The 15,892-nt window shown below is 40.7% G+C and overlaps 1 protein-coding gene across 12 annotated transcripts in view; it reads right to left on the bottom strand.

The window, feature by feature from the left end:
* Window positions 1-15,892, bottom strand: part of LOC138760789 (endogenous retrovirus group PABLB member 1 Env polyprotein-like) — a 155,375-nt gene that overhangs the window by 120,916 nt on the left and 18,567 nt on the right. Inside the window, exons 3-5 of one of the 12 annotated variants that reach the window (XR_011355870.1) lie at window positions 12,208-12,272; window positions 10,725-10,779; window positions 6,306-9,352 (exon numbers count right to left, since the gene is read on the bottom strand). The exons of 7 other annotated variants lie outside the window; for them this stretch is intronic. The gene's annotated coding sequence lies outside the window, so the exon portion shown is untranslated. 4 more of the 12 variants (XR_011355872.1, XR_011355869.1, XR_011355876.1 and 1 more) reach the window with 4 other exon arrangements.

Genomic DNA, 15,892 nt, shown 5'->3' with positions numbered 1-15,892 from the left:
TACCACCCCTTCCCTCCTTCTATCCCCCTACAAAAGAAGAAAGAGAAAGAAGAATAAGAATTGGACAGGAGACCCTCATCAGGGGTGCCTCTTTAAAGTCTCTTATAATATACTGAGACCTTAAAAAGAAGGGAAAGTCAGAGGTTCATTTCAAATATTAACACCCATATTTTGTAAATTATTATTTCTTCCAAAATAATAATATTTGTCTCTTAAATTATAAGTAATTTTCTCAAGTGGTATACAACTCCAGACTTCAGCATGGCATCTTTCTATATCCAAATCTGAATCAGGCTTCCAAGTTATGGCAATACATTTTCTTGCTGTTACTACAGTAATTTGAACATACTTCTTTTGATGCATATTCATTTTCAACTTAGGTTCAATATTCATAATATCACTCAATAAAAATAACATTGGATCTTGTGGGAAACAGTGTAGTGATGTTGAGAAAGCAGAAAAAAAAATTGAATTTGGTAAGTATGCTATGAAATCTTGGTTCTGCAAAACATTTTACCAACCATTGGAGACAGTTTACATGCCTTGTGCATATAAACTTAGAATTGTCAAAATCTAGAAGATTGAGAATATCATCCCAGCAGGAAAAAAATGTTGTTATAATCAGGGGTAGCACAGCAGGTAGTGCTACTGATCACCAGCTCCAGCACCCCGAGAATGATCTTGACTTTGGATAGTGTCAGGGCGGAGGTTGCGTGTTCTCCCTGTGATTATGTGGTTTTCTCCTAGATTTTTTTGTTTCATAGAAATATTGCAGCACCATACAGGCTCTTCAGTCCACAAAGTTGTGCCAAACATGTCCCTACCTTAGAAATTACTAGGATTTCCCATAGCCCTCTATTTTTCTATCCTCTATTTACCTATCCAAAAGACTCTTAAAGGACCCTAATGTATCCACCTCCACCACCGTTGCCGGCAGCCCTTTCTGTACAGCCACCACTCTCTGTGTAAAAACTTACCCCCGACATCTCTGTACCTACTCCCCAGCAACCTAAACCCATGTCCTCTGTGGCAACCATTTCAGCCCTGTGACATAAGGCCCTGTGACTGTCAACATGATCAATGCCTCTCATTATCTTAAACACCTCTATCAGGTCACCTCTCATCCTCCGCTGCTCCAAGGAGAAAAGGCTGAGTTCACTCAACCTGTTTTCATAAAGCTTGATCTCTACACCAGGCAACATCCTTGTAAATCTCCTCTCCACCCTTTCTATGGCTTCTACCTTCCAGTAGTGAGGCAACTGACCAGGGTCCTATATAGCTGCAACATTATCTCTTAGGTTCTAAATTCAATTCCATGATTAATGAAGTCCAATACACCATATGCCTTCTTAACCAGAATCAACCTGTGCAACTGCCTTGCGTGTCCTAGAGACTCGGACCCCAAGATCCTTCTGATCCTCCATACTGCTAATTAATACTATATTCTGCCATCATATTTGACCTACCAAAATGAACCACTTCACACTTATCTGGGTTGAACTCCATCTGCCACTTCTCAGCCCAGTTTTGCATCCTATCAATGTCCCACTTTAATCTCTGACAGCGCTCCACACTATCCACAACACCCCCAACTTTTGTGTCATCAGAAAACTTACTAACTCATCCCATCACTTCCTCATCCAGGTCATTTATAAAAATCACGAAGAGTAAGGGTCCCAAAACAGATCCCTGTGGAACACCACTGGTCAACGACCTCCATGCAGAATATAACCTGTTGTCTACAACCACTCTTTGCCTTCTGCGGGTGAACCAGTTCCGGATCTACAAAGCAATGTCGCCTTGGATCCCATGCCTCCTTACTTTCTCAGTGAGCCTTGCATGGGGAACCTTATCAAATGGGGTATCTAGCTGAAATCCACATACACTACATCTACTGCTCTCCCTTCATAAATATGTTTAGTGACATCCTCAAAAAATTCAGTCAGGTTTGTAAGGCTTGACAAAGCCATGGTGACTATTCCTAATCCAAATGTTCATAAATCCTGCCTGTCACGATCTTCTTCATCAACTGAAATAAAACTCACTGGTCTATAATTTCCTGGGCTCTCTCTACTCCCTTTCTTGAATAAAGGATCAACATCCGTAACCTTCAAATCCTCTGGTACCTCTCCTATCCCCATTGAAGATTCAAGATCATTGCCAGAGATTCAGCAATCTCTTCCCTTGCCTCCCACTGTAGCCTGGGGTGCATCTCATCCGGTCCCCATGACTTATCCAACTTGATGCTTTCCAAAAGCTCTGGCACATTCTTTCCCTTAATATCTACATCCTCAAGTTTTTCAATCACCAAGATCCTTTTCCATAGTGAATACTAAAGTAAAGTATTCATTAAATACCTCTGCTACTTCCTCAAATTCCATACACACTTCCCACTGTCACACTTGATAGGTCTTATTCTTTTACGTCTTGTCTTGCTCTTCAAATACTTGTAGAATGCCTTGGGGTTTTCCTTAATCCTGCTCCCCAAGGCCTTCTGGCTCTCCTAATTACCTTGTTAAACTCCTTTTTGTTATATAATCTTCTTGATCTCTAATGTTATCAAGCTCTCTGAATCTTTTGTAAGCTTTTCTTCTTGACTAAATTTTTTTTACAGCCTTTGCACACCTTAGTTCCTGTACCCTACCTACCATAACTTCCCTCTCATTGGAACATACCTTTGAAGGACTTCACACAAATATCCCCTGAACATTTGTCATATTTCTTTCCTACTTTTCCCTGAGAATATCTGTTCCCAATTTCAGTTTCCAATTTCCTGCTTGATAGGCTCATAATTCCCAATTAAATGTTTTTCTAATTTGTTTGTACCTATATCTCTCCAATGCTGTTGTAAAGGAGATAGAATTATGATCACTATTTCCAAAATGCTCTCCTACTGAGAGATATGACATTTCCCAATAGCAAATCAAGTGCAGACTCTCTTCTTTTTGTAGTCTTACAACCATAAAACACTACAGCACAGAAAACAGGCAATCTGGCCCTTCTAGATTGTACCAAAGTATTATACCGCTAGTCCCATTGACCTCCACCCAGTACATAACCCTCCAGACCTCTCCCATCCATGTATCTATCCATTTTATATTTAAAACTTAAGAATGAGCCCATATTTACCATGTCAGATAGCAGCTCATTCCACACTCCCACTACTCTCTGAGTGCAGTTCCCCCTAAACCTTTCCCCTTTCACCCTAAAGCCATGTCCTCATAATTATCTTTCCTAATCTAAATGGAGAGAGCCGACTCACATTTAGTCTGTCTATACCTCTCATAATTTTGTAAACCTTTATCAAATCTCCCTTCATTCTTCTATGCTCGAAGGAATAAAGTCCTAACCTGTTTAATCTTTCTCTGTAACTGAACTCCTGAAAACCCAGAACATCCTTTCAATCTTACTGATATTCTTCCTGTAGTTTGCGGCCCAGAATTGCACACAATACTCCAAATTTGGCCTCACCAATATCTTGTACAACCTTGTCATAACATCTCAACTCCTATACTCAATACTTTGATTGATGAAGGCCATGATTCCAGAAGCTTTCTTTACAAACTTGACAACCTGTGATGCCACTTTCGGGGAAGTATGTATCTGTATTCCTAGATCCCTGTGTTCCTCCGCACTCTCAGCACCCTACCATTTACAGTGTGTCCTACCTTGGTTTATCCTTCCAAAATGCAATACTTTACACTTGTTTACATTAAGTTCCATCTGCCATTTTTCTGGCCAAGTTTTCCAGATGGTCCAGTCCCTCTGCAAACTTTGAAAACCATCCTTGCTCTCCACCACGCCTCCAGCTTTGGTGTCATCAGCAAACTTGCTGATCCAATTTACCACATTATCATCCAGATCATTGATATATACAACAAACAACAATGGTCCCAGCACAGATCCCTGAAGCACTACTAGTCACAGGCCTCCAGTTTGAGAAGCAATTGTCCACTACCACTCTCTGTCTTCTCCAATATAACCAATTTTGAATCCAATTTACAACCTATCCATGGATACCTAGAGTCTGAACCTTCTGAACTAACCTCCCATATGGGTCCTTGTCCATGTAGGCAACAACCACAGCCTTTCCTTCATCTACTTTCTTGGTAACCTGCTCAAAAAACTTTATAAGATCCATTAAATACTAACTATCATGCACAAAGCCATGCTGACTTTTGTCCTTAATCTGCCCTTGGCTGGCCAAATACTTGTATACCCAATCTCTCCAAATGCTTGTATACCCAATCTCTTAAAACACCTTCCAACAATTTACCCACTACTGACATCAGGCTCTCTGGCCTATAATTTTCTGGTTTACTTTTGGAGCGTTTTTTAAATAATGGAACATCATGAGCTCCTCCGGTACCTCACCCATGGCTATGGATATTTTAAATATTTATGCCAGGGCCCCTGCAATTTAAACACTAGTCTCCTCAAGGTCTGAGGGAATATCATGTCAGGCTTGGGGTATTTATCTACTTGAGTAAATAATGTTGCAAAAAAAATTGTTTAAGATCTCCCCCATCTCGTGAGGCTGCACACATAGATGACTTCTTTGATATTTTAGGGCAGTACTCAACCTTTTTCTTTCCACTCACATACCACTTTAAGTATGCGAGTGTGAAGGGAAGATTGAGAATCACTGCTCTAGACCCAATTGTTACTGAAATATTTTGCTTGAGAAAAATTGTCATTAGCCCATTTCCTTTGGAGTTATGAAACCATGAACATAATGAATCATTTAGGTACGATTAAAACAGTGGTTTTCAAACTTTTTCTTTCCACTCATATACCACCTTAAGCAATCCCTTACTAATCACAGAGCACTTATGGCATAGGGAATACTTAAAGTGGTATGTGAGTGGAAAGAAAAAGGTTGAGAACCACTGTTCTAGGGGATCAATTTTACATTTATACTTGTAGAAAACCTTTGGATTTACCTTCACATAATCTGCCAAAGCAACCTCATGTCTTCTTTTTGCCATCCTGATTTCCTTTTTAAGTGTTTTCTTACATTTTCTATACTCTTCAAGAACCTCATTTTCTCCTTGTTGTCTGCTATGCACCTCACTCTTCTTCTTAACCAGATCGTTAATATCCCTTGAAAACCAAGGTTCCCTATGTCTGTTAACTTTGTCTTTAATTTTGACAGGAACATGCAAACTCTGCACTCTCAAAATTTCACTTTGAAGGCCATCCACTTATTGAACACATCCTTACCAGAAAACAACTTATCCTAATCCACTCTTCCTATATACTTTCTCATTTCCACAAAACTGGCCTTTCTCCAAATTAGAATCTCAATTTAAAGACTTTATCCATAATTAATTTGAAACTGGACACAAAATGCTCACCTACACAGACAACTGTCACCTGACCTATCTGGTTCCCTAATAGGAGATCAAGTATTGCATCCTCTCTCACTGGTACCTCTATATATTGATTTAGAAAACTTTCTTGAACACATTTTACAAACTCCAAGCTATCCAGCCCTTCCTCAGTATTGGAGTCCCAGTCAATATGTGGAAGGTTAAAATCTCCTACTATCACAACTTTCAGCTTCTTACATCGGTCTGCTATCTCTCGACAGATTTGCTCCTCCAAATCTCTGACTATTGGGTGGTCTATAATATAACCCCATCAGCATGGTCACATATTTTCCGTTCCTCAGCTCCACCCATATGGCCCCTGTAGACAAGTCCTCTGGGCTGTCCTGTCTAAACACAGCTGTGATATTTTCCCTGACTAGCAATGCCACTCCTCCCCCTTTTATCCCTCCCCCTCTATTACCTCTGAAATATCGGAACTCCAGAACATTGAGCTGCCCCTCCTGCAACGAAGTCTGACTAATAATGTCATAATCCAGCATGCCATTCCACACTCTAAGCACGTCTGCCTTTCCGACAATACTCCTTGCATTGAAATGAATACACCTGAGAACGTTTCTATCATGTACAAATCTTTGATTTCTGTCTATACATGCAGCCCTCACATGACCTTTATCCTCCTCCACCTCACTATCTGCTCTAACACTCTGTTGCCCATCCCTTTGCAAATCTAGTTTAAACCCCCCCCCCCCCCCACCCTCCCAGAGCAGCACTAAGAAACCTACCCACAAGATTGTTAGTCTCCCTCCAGTTCAGATGCAAACCTTCTTGTCAGAACAGGTCCCACCTTACCTGGAACAAAGCCCAATTGTCCAGAAACTTGAAGGCCTCCCTCCATATTATGTACATATTGTGACAAGAAACTTTCCTGAACACAGATTTAAATTTATTGTCAGAGTACATACATGACATCACATACAACCCAGGAATTACCACTAATTGGTAGTGCATTATATAAACTGTACACAGTGTAAACATGTAAACAAGGAACTGTAAACAGATAATGAATGTAAATAAACTGACTGTGCAATGTACAAAGAACAAAAAGAAAATCAATAAAGTCCACAAGTAATAGTCTTTAAATGAGCCTCCACGTAACAAAAACCTAACACACCTAATAAACTCCACCCATCTAAACCCCTTCCTTCCACATCCCCAAATATGTTGGTCAGTCGGTTAATTTGGCCGCTGAAGATTAACCCTAGTGTAGGTGGGCGATGGGAAATTAGGGAGGAGTTTGAAAGCAGAGGAGAGAGAATGAGTTATGGGAAAATGAATTGGGAGCATGGGATTACTTGGATGGCTCTGAGATCTAGCTTGATTAAATGGGCTGGATGCCCTATGCGTTATTAGAAAATGTGGAATGGTTTATTTTGTTTTATTTACTTTTATTTATATAGCTCATTTATATAGTACAGATCATAAATGACTCTTAACTTAAGCAGCTATTTAACCTGCAGTATAAAGCGGGTACCTGAGGTTCAGAAATGTACATGCAACATGATAATAATCAACAATCACTTCAAAACAATTGTGAATAAAAATAAAACTTTAACCTGGATTTAAAAGAGTTAAAGGAAGGGGCTGATTTTATGGAGGAAGGAATGTTGTTCCACAGTTTGGGGGCTGCAATAGCAAAGGCGCAATCTCCCCTGAGTTTACGGCTTGAGCACAGAACAACCAAGAGCCCTAAATTGGCTGATCTGAGGGGTCTTGAAGTGGAGATCGGTGATGTTGGGAGGTGGGGGAGGGCTAGTCCATTGATGGATTTGTAAACAAACTGGAGAACTTTAAAATCTATTCTGAGCTGTACTGGCAGCCAGTGGAGGGAGGGAAGAATAGGGGAGATATGGTCCCTCTTCTTGGCTCCTGTCAGGACACTTGCTGCAGCATTTTGAACCAATTGCAGATGGGATAATGATGACTGATTAATTCCCGTATATATAGAGTAGTCTAACTGGGAGAAAATGAGAGCGTGGATAACTTTCTTGAGGTTTTTCAGTGACAGGAATGATTTGATTTTGGCAAAAGTGCAGAGCTGGAAAAAGGATACATGATGACCATACAGAGGGGTCCAGATGAGTCGAGACCCACCCCGTGTTGTTGACTTTTAAGTCTGCTCTTAAGTGGTCAAGATCGGCACCAGGACCTAAGAAATTTTTTTTTAAATTGTAAATTGTGCTGGAAAATATATGCACCTAAAATGCTTCTCTGAACTCAGATTATGTAACAAAAACTTTTTAACTATTCCTGAAGGTTTTAATGATCAGTAATAATTCAACTCATGGGCTGACAATTATGCATCTTTGATTTGAAACAGTTTGACAAACTGAGTCTGCAGGGGTTTCCAGGAACACAGCGCCCTGCCGTTTTTCAATTAGCTGTCAATTGTTAGTCTCATTACTGACCATTAAACATTAGTCTTGTAGATCACAGAACATTGAGCCAGGGAACAATCCAGACAATGGCTGGTCTGTTACCAAGGCCTGGAAAGATTCACTTCCTCATTGCCCTGCTCCATTTGTGTCTGTGCTTGCATTTAATGCGTCAGCAACTATGATTGGTACACATCTGTAGGAGATCTTCAGCAAGGGGAACTTTTGATGTTTTTGTGGTTGAGTACAATTTCAGAAATGTAACTTTGGAAACAGCCAGAAGTACACTTCTCATTAATTGCTCAGCCTTATTATTGTGCACAGTTATTGTAAGTGTTACAATCTTTACAATAGAACTACTTCAGGAAAAGCTATGCCTCTGTTTACCTAATTAGAGTTGATCAAGGTAACTCATTATCATGTCTAGTTTTGCCAGTCCAAAGGCGGGAATTTCCCTTGCTCAAACAGATCAACAAAGAGCTTTCACACTGGGCTAAAATCGATGTCAGTAGCACTGGAATGTGCTATATTGGGTGAGTGGGCACTTTGTGGTCTTTCAATCAATTGCAATTGCCAAGTTGACAGGTTGGCATCAACTACAACCATCCACTGAAAATACTCGCACTTTAGCCATTTGTTTCACAAGTTCAGGACATCCCAAAAGTAAGTACTTTTGGCATTTGGTTGCTGTTGTAATGTTGAAACTGTGGTGGTCAGTTTGCACACAGCAATATCGGACAAACATCTGTGATGACCGAATAATCAACTTTGCAATACTGAATTAGGATAAAAATTGGTCAGAGCATCATAGGTGAGTTACTCTGCTCTTTTGAAGAATAATGCCTCAAGAACTTTATAGTTCTCCTGAGAGGACAAAGGGAATCTTTATTTAATGTTGCTTCCAGGAAATGGTACCTCTCCCAGTGTAAAGACTCCATCCATTATCATGAAGTGTTAATGTACTACATTTTACACCGTGTTCAAGTCCCTGGAGTGGGATTGGAAAATATAGCCTTCTGATTTAGGTATAATTACACAGGACAACAATTATTTTCAAAAGGTTTACTTCCTGAAAATAAATTGGGGTTGATGATAGACAACTTCCAACCGAACACAAAGATAATTTCAGATTTGCTGTATCACATAGGAAGTTGGAGAAACAATAAATTAAATTTTATTGAATTTAGTATGATTATAGCATATTGATGCTGACACATTCTGTTAGTTCAACTGACCTAAAAACGTTTTGGTGCTGATTTTCATTTGTGCATAACATCTGATGCCCTTATGTCATTTTCCAACATTAGTCAGCCAGCATTGATGAATTCCAGTTGCCCTGATACTGCTTTTCCATGGCCACCATATCCTAGTGAAACCTTTTACCATGTTTGTCACTGACTTCACCAAGATCAGCAGGGAAGAAGTCCAAATGTGAATGCAGAAAATGCATTTTCAATGACGTGTTGCATGTGTTGAAGTATGTTGTCATGCTGCGTCTTTGAGTCTTAAGCGTATACTTGCCACAAATGTAACAATGTATTTAGCTGCTGCAACATTGATGAGACATTTCTGCTGTATTGAAGCTTCCTAAAGATAATAAATGCTAATGTTAAGTACACTCATTTTCCTATTGACTGAGGAACATGGACATCAACATGCATTCAATCTATATCAATGTAATGCACAGCACCTGTATCTGTGAGCTGCTTTTATAGCCTGTCTGCATCTATCCTAATTAAGCATGGCCAGGCCTAAGACAACATTTGCATAGCACCTGGACTGGACTGACCAAAACAGGTTGCTCTGTGGGCAATATACTAGTAGGCTGAAAATATGACATGAAATCACAAAATAAGTTATATCTAAAAATACGGTACTTGTTAGAAAAATCCTAAAGTGATTTCCATAAAATACACCCAACAAGTGATCAGGAAGAAAATTCTTTGTTGTCCAGTGTTATTGGGGTCTAGACTGACAGAACAGAGAACTCAGGCCTCTGATGTATAAAATTGTCATTCTGCTTAATAAAGCCATTAAAAAAAACACTAGCTTTGGCTTTTTCAAGTTATGGCACAGAGTGGGATGATTAGTTGGACTACTCATAAAGCAAACTTCCCACTGCACCTTGGTTCATGAAAATAAACAAGAATACAAGAGTAAAGTAGTAATAATGATGATATATAAACCATTAGTTTTTGGAACATAGTGTGTGTATGCAATGTTATTGGAAGAAAATAAGTCCTCAAAGAAGCCCACAAGAAGTTGAATGACAGTAGGCCATTCAGCCTCTCAAACTGCTCCTTCATTCATTAGGGTCATGGTTGGCCTGACATTCCGTGAATCCACTATTCCACCCAATCTCTGGTGATCTGGCAGGTGGTACAGCTCTCTTACAGCTCCAGTGACCCTGGTTCAACTCTGACTTCGGTTGCTGCCTGTGTGGAGTTTGCATGTTTTCCCAGTGACTCCATGTGTTTCTTCAGGTACTCCTATTTGTTTGCACATTTTTAGAATAGTTGGTGGTAGGTTTAATGACCACTGTAAATTACCCCTAATGTAATGGATGTCCCAGCAGTGATGTTAATGGGCATGTGTTTGGGAAATAAATGGATTGATGGAATAGTTCTGAGATGACAAACATTCAATGAACTTCTATGGCATCAAACAGCATCTTTGATCCTCTTACTGATTAGAAGTCCATTTACTTCAGACTTAAATATACACAAGTACTCTAAACCCCACACATCTGCTTAACAAAGACTTTTGAAGATGTATAATCTATGAGTTTCCATAGTTATCAGGCAGCCTTTGAGCTTGTTGGAGTAAAAAACAGTGAAAGATTTTATGTAAATTATATCAATCTGCTGCTATCTAATTTGCCTTACTTAATTTCAGTGTTGATGAAAATTACATCAGGAATCCTCCCTACTGCAATAAACAAACTGCTGGGGGAACTCACGGGTCAGGCAGCATCTATAGAGGTAGAGGGGTGCCCAACATTTCAGCTCGTGATCCTGTATCATCAAAGAGGGTGGGGAGGGAAGATTATCAGATTTATTGTTAGAGTACATACATGACATCACATACAACCCTGAGATTCCTTTTACCTGCAGGCACAGCAGAATTATCACTAATTGATAGTGCAAAATATAAACTGAAAACAACATAAATCATGTAAACAATCAACGAACTGTAAACAGATAACAAATGTAAACAAACTGACTGTGCAATACAGAGAGAACAAAAAGAAAATAATAAAGTGCACAAGTAAGAGTCCTTAAATGAGTCTCTGATTGAGTTTATCATATGACAGATGGTGTGTAGAAGTGAGAGGGAAGGTTGAGACAGAGGCTGGTTAGTGAAAGGTGGAACTAGATCAGTTCTTAATTCCTAGAATAATGGGCAGATGGAGCCAGGTAGGAAGGGTTGGCTGAGGAAGAGAAATCTGGGTGAATAGGTATGTGGGTGATGCGCAGATGGACACATCTAGGTAATGGTGGGGGCAGGGGGCTAGATTGAAAAGATGAACAAACAGAGGGTGAATCTTCCATGGACTGGTGGGAGTGGGAGAGGAACACTGGGTGTGTGGGTTATCTGAAACTGGGACAGTCACTATTCAGGCCATTGGGCTGTGGGCTACCCAAATGTAACATGTAGTGTTCTTCCAGTTTGTGTTTGACCACATTACAGCAGTGGAGAAGACAGGAAGGGGAGTTCTGCAACCAGAACGGCTGTTATGGACAGAGCCCAAGTGCTCAGCAGTTCAGTCACCGAGTCTACACTTAGTCTCACCAGTTTAGAGGAGGCCAGATCGAGAGTAACAAATACAATAGACTGATTGGAGGAGGTCTACGGGTATCTCTGGCTCACCTGTATCGGTGTTTGAACAGTGGTGAGGGAGGAGAATAGGGACCAGAGGATGGGGAGTACTGGGTAGAGAGGGATGGATGAACCAAGGAATCATGGAGAGAGTGGTCCCTGCAGAATGAAGGTAGGGAACAAGTGAAGATGTGACAGGCAGTGGGATCCCATTGGAGCTGAGTGATGTGGTGAAAGATGTGGAGGCTAGTTGGGCAAAAAATAGAGCCAGGGAATTCGATGTTCTATCTGGGGAGGTGGGGGATGGGTGAAAGTAGATGTGAGGACTCCATCAGTGGCAACAGAGGAAGAAGTCTCAGAGTGGAAATGTGGCAGAGATGGGGAAACTGAGAAAAAAGGATGTCATCCTTACAGGAGACAGGGTGGGGAAGAGGGTTATGGGAAGATTAGTAAGGTAGAGGTGGGAGTCAGTAGCTCCTTTTCCATTGGCATCCCAATTAATTGGCTGTGCAGTGTCCTGGGATAGGAAGCTCTTTGTGCCATTTCCACTGGGCCACCCTTAACTGGGACACTAATTGCTTTTCCACTGAACACACTCCTCCCCAGGGATTGGAGTTTACTACCTTCAAATGGAAACAGGTGACTTTCTGCTGTCCCTCTTCCAGTGGTTTTATCAGCACGCCGATATCTGCAAATACCAGGGATATGGGTTGGAATACAGGCGGTTAATCCCCAGTGTGAGATGACGTCATTTGACTCCAGTGTTCGGACAACGTTCCTTTGCCAGTAAATTCCCAGTTAATTTCTGGGACAGAGTGCCAGTGGGTTTCTTGTAGATATTGGTGGATCGTTCATCTTCTGGCAAGGAGTCAGAGAGAGAGAAAGAAAGAGAGAAGTCAGAAATAGTCCAGGTGACTTTGAGCAGTGGAATTGTTACAAATGTGATACAAATGGTGTTTCACATTTGTATAGGAAGTACCACTGCTGGTTTTACTGGAGAACATGTTAGGGAGAAGTGTGAGACTAAGTTTGTTACAAGGACAGTCCCATGTATGGTATTGGACAATACTGATTCACCAAATAACTGGCTGGTTTGAAATAAGGACCATGTGGTCCTATGGGATTATGGTCGATCAGCATGGAGAATCCTGGTTTTAAACCATCAGTGTTCTGGAAAGAGAATCCAGGGAGAACTTGTCCTGCATTCTCATGCACTTGTCCCCAGCATCTACAGACTTTCCTGTTTAAATGCAATTCTAGTGGCCCTTTGCTTATTTCCCAGCCAATAAACTGCTACCATTATAAATAGTGTAGAGGTTCCACAGACAATTTGAATCAACAATTTGATGATGAGAATAATCAAAAGATGTAATAAAATGTCGATGACAACCTAATAAAACCATCTAGAAATCTGAAATACTTCATTATGTTTAATATAAGAATATGCACTATACTCTTAATTTTTTTCTAAAATGCCTATCAGGATCCCTTTGGTACCCAAAGAGGACCTCGTTTTAGATTTCCCTTTGAGTATTTTCCATCTTTTTCTCAGGTTAATTTTTGAGGTACTGGATTTTTGCATAGATCGGACATAAGTATTTCTGGTCTACCCAAATCACAAAGAGACACTGAAAATTAGTGCCATGAGCTTCAGTCGGAGACCAGCTACAATTTAAACTGATAAAATGAATATATCTGAGAGAAAAAAATAAGTTTAATCAACCTGAAAGACATGCCTTAGATACTATTACAGAGACTGTATACTTTGACCAAGCGATCAATTTTTTAGATTCTTTGTTAATCTACTTTTGGTTAAAGTTCAAGGACAAAAGATTTTAGCCCTGGTTGTGGCATTGCTTCAACACTTATGACAAGGAAAATTGTATGTTCGGTTTATTCAACTGCACCTCCTTACTGTCCATGTTATGGCAATAGAACTGAGGCTGGATGAACTCCGGATCTTTCAGGAAGCAGAGGGGATGATAGTCATAAGCCATAAGGAGACAGTCATACCTAAGAGGCAAGAGGCAGATAACTGGGTAACTATTAGGAGAGTGAAGGGGGAATAGGCAGTCAGTGCAGAGCAGCCCTGTAACCGTTCCCCTCAGCAACAAGTATAGCCCTTTGGATTCTGCTGGAGAGGGGAGATGAACTATTTGGGCCAAGCAGCAGCCAGACCAATAGCACTGTAGTTGGCTCTGAGCATCAGAAGGGAAGGGTGAAGTCAAGCAGTATGATGATTATAGGGGACTCGATAGTTAGAAGAACATAAAGGAGATTCTGCAGCCGCAAAAGATATTCCAGGATAGCGTGCCAGGTGTTCAGGTCCAGGATTTGGAGAATATTCTTAAGAGAGAGGGTGAGCAGCCAGAGGTTATGGTACATATTGGTACCAATGACAGACAGGAGTAGGATAGAGGTCCTGAAAAGTACATTTAGGGAATGGGAATTAGGAAAGGTTGAAAAGCAGGTGGTAACCTCTAGATTACTCATGGTATCACGAGCTAGGAAGGACAGAACAGGAAGATAGTGCAGACAAATGAATGGCTAATGAGATGTTTCAGGGGGTAGGTTTCAAGTTCTTGGATCATTGGAACTTTTTCTGAGAAAGGGGTTACCTGCATAAGTGGGATGGGATTGTACCTGAACTTGTAGGGAACTAATCTCCTGGCAGAGAGGTTTGCTAATTCCATTGTGTCTGTGTGTGTGTGTGTGTGTGTGTGTGTGTGTGTGTATTGTAAGGTAAAACATCATGAGATGGGAATGTGCAGGGCTGTAACAAGATGTGAATGCATCCTTGTACTTACAAGATAAGAGAGACATTGATTGATTGAGAGGCAGGAAGCTAGCAGGGAAAGGATAGCAACAGTTTTAGTCATTGGACAAGTAATGATATGATGATGTTCTAAGCACGTATCCAAGGGTATAAAAAATCACCATTTTGCTGATAACGGCAGAATGCATTCTCCGACTAACATGGTTAGTCGCAAGTGTTACAATCCGGTAATAAAGAACAAAGAACCCTGATTTCGACTCAGTCTGGTGTTTGTCTCACTCATTCATGAACAAAGCAGACCTAACAGTGTGTATGTGTGTATGGGGTGGGGGGGGGGGTGATTAAGCTAGATTTTTAGATTCTTAGGAGGTGGGAACCAAAGTGAAGAGGCAGTTGGGACACAAGTAGGGACAGCTGGTAGGGAGTTTGTGGAGAGGCAAGCAGATGGGCAAAATTGCAGCCAATGAGATGAGTCGCAATGCAATAGGGATCCAGAGTCAAAAAAAGAAACGAATACTGGGTTCAATGTTTTGTATTTAAATGCACGGAGCATAAGAAATAAAGTGGATGAGCATATAGTACAGCTAAAGATGGGAAGGTATGATGTGGCCATCATGGAGTTGTAGCTAAAGGATGGGTGCCATGGGGAGCTGATTTTCCAAGGATACACAGAGTATTGAAAGGATAGGTAGGAAGGCAGAGAAGGTGGCATGGCTCTTTTGGTAAGGAATAACATTAAATCACTAGAAAGAGGTGACATAGGAACAGGTGGCATTGTGAATTGAGCGAAGAAATTACTAGAGTAAAAGGACACTTTTGACACTTATATACAGATTTCCAAACAGTAGCCAGGACATGGACAATAAATTACAACAGCAAATAGAAAAGGTGTGTGTCAGAAGGCCAAAGATATGTTAGTCATAGTGGATTTTAACATGCAAGTAGATTGGGAAAACCAGGTTGGGATTGGATCACAAGAGAGAGAATTTGTAGAATGCCTATGAGATGGCTTTTTAGAGCAGCTTGTTGATGAGCCCACTAGAGGATCAGTTGCTTTGAACTGGGTGTTGTGTAATGCATCAGAGGTGAGTAGAGAGCTTAGGGTAAAGGAACCATTAGGTGGCAGTGATGACATTGAGTTCAATTTGAGATTTAACAAGGAGAGAGTAAAGTCAGATATGGCGGTGTTTTAGTGGAGTGATGAAATGTTTTGAGGTACTGGTCATGGCCAAAATTAACATGTACCTAAGTAAAGATCTGGACCTACTGCAATTCACCTATCGTCACAATTGCTCCAAAGCAGATGCATTATCACTGGCTCTCCACTCAGCTCTGGATCACCTCAAAATTAGCAGTTCATACATACGGCTGCTCTTCATAGACTATAGCTCATCCTTCAATACCATTATTCCCTCAGTGCTGGTCAAGAAGCTACAACTCTAGGTCTCTGTACCCCACTCTGTAACTGAATCCTTGACTTTCTTATTTGAAGATCACAGTCAGTACGAGTTGGAAACAACATCTCTTCCTCA

The sequence above is a fragment of the Narcine bancroftii genome, chromosome 4, assembly GCF_036971445.1.
Source record: "Narcine bancroftii isolate sNarBan1 chromosome 4, sNarBan1.hap1, whole genome shotgun sequence".
NCBI classification, from domain to species: Eukaryota; Metazoa; Chordata; class Chondrichthyes; order Torpediniformes; family Narcinidae; genus Narcine; species Narcine bancroftii.
This window is presented reverse-complemented; position numbering and strand designations above follow the sequence as displayed.